Genomic DNA, 1,220 nt, shown 5'->3' on the forward strand with positions numbered 1-1,220 from the left:
TGGCAGGGGAGTGGGGGAAGGGAGCAAGGACAGGAGAGAACCAACTGCCTACATCATCCAATGAGTTACTGCTGCATGTGAGCAAAGATTAACCTCAGGTTGACTCCTCCCTGCGGAAGCAGGTGTCTGGGCCTTTGATACCTCTCCGCCCCAGGCACCATCATTTCTTGGCATTTCCACTCAACTCAGTGAGAGGCAAAGGACTCCAGAGGCAAGAGAAAGCCCCTCGGGCCACAGAATGCAGATCTGGCAGTTTAAAGTGATGGGTGTTGGGGGACTAACCTCTACACAACCTCTACACAACCGCTGCAGTAGTTTCAAGTGGGGCTGTTTCTTCCCCTGCGTAGTACAGTAAGTCTCCTACATACAAACCTTCAAGTTGCGCACTTTCCAAGATGTGAACATGCGTTCCATCAGTGTCAGGCGTGCGTGAAGTTGCAGCTGGCCCTCCGTCTCCTATTGATGAGGACCCTTCAGCTCTACCATCGCCCACCTCCTCTCCCTCCTCCAGTCAGTTACTCTTCTTGCCGGCTCACTCGATGCCAGCCCCTGGATGCCAGCTGTTGTGCTGTACTACTGTGCTTTTCAAGGGACTGTACTGTAAGAGTAAAAATGTTTTCTTTATTTTTTGTGCTTGTTTTTTATGTATGGTTTGTGTGAAAAGTATTCTAAACCTATTACAGTACTATATAGCCGATTGTGTTAGCGGGTACCTAGGCTAGATCTGTTGGACTTAGGAACAAGCTGGACTTACGAACGCACTCTCAGAACAGAACTCGTCTGTATGTAGGGGACTTACTGTAGTTATGCTACCACAGTTAAAACAGGAAGAACCAGACCAAGGTGGGCACCAATGGAATGCTACTGCAGTTATATTTTATTTTATTTATTTATTTATTTTTTGCGGTACATGGGCCTCTCCCTGCCGCGGCCTCTCCCGTTGCGGAGCACAGGCTCTGGAAGTTCAGGCCCAGCGGCCATGGCTCACGGGCCCAGCCGCTCTGTGGCATGTGGGATCTTCCCGGACCGGGGCACGAACCCATGTCCCCTGCATCGGCAGGCGGACTCTCAACCACTGCACCACCAGGAAAGCCCTGCAGTTATATTTTAGAACAAAACGGGATGATTACTAGAGACCAAGTTTCATGGCTTTGGTGTCTCAAAACATTCCATTGAAGTCTGCATTTTGGAGTCTTTTATAAAATGACACTTACATGATG

The sequence above is a fragment of the Mesoplodon bidens genome (genome assembly GCF_964165515.1).
Source record: "Mesoplodon bidens genome assembly, chromosome: 3".
NCBI classification, from domain to species: Eukaryota; Metazoa; Chordata; class Mammalia; order Artiodactyla; family Ziphiidae; genus Mesoplodon; species Mesoplodon bidens.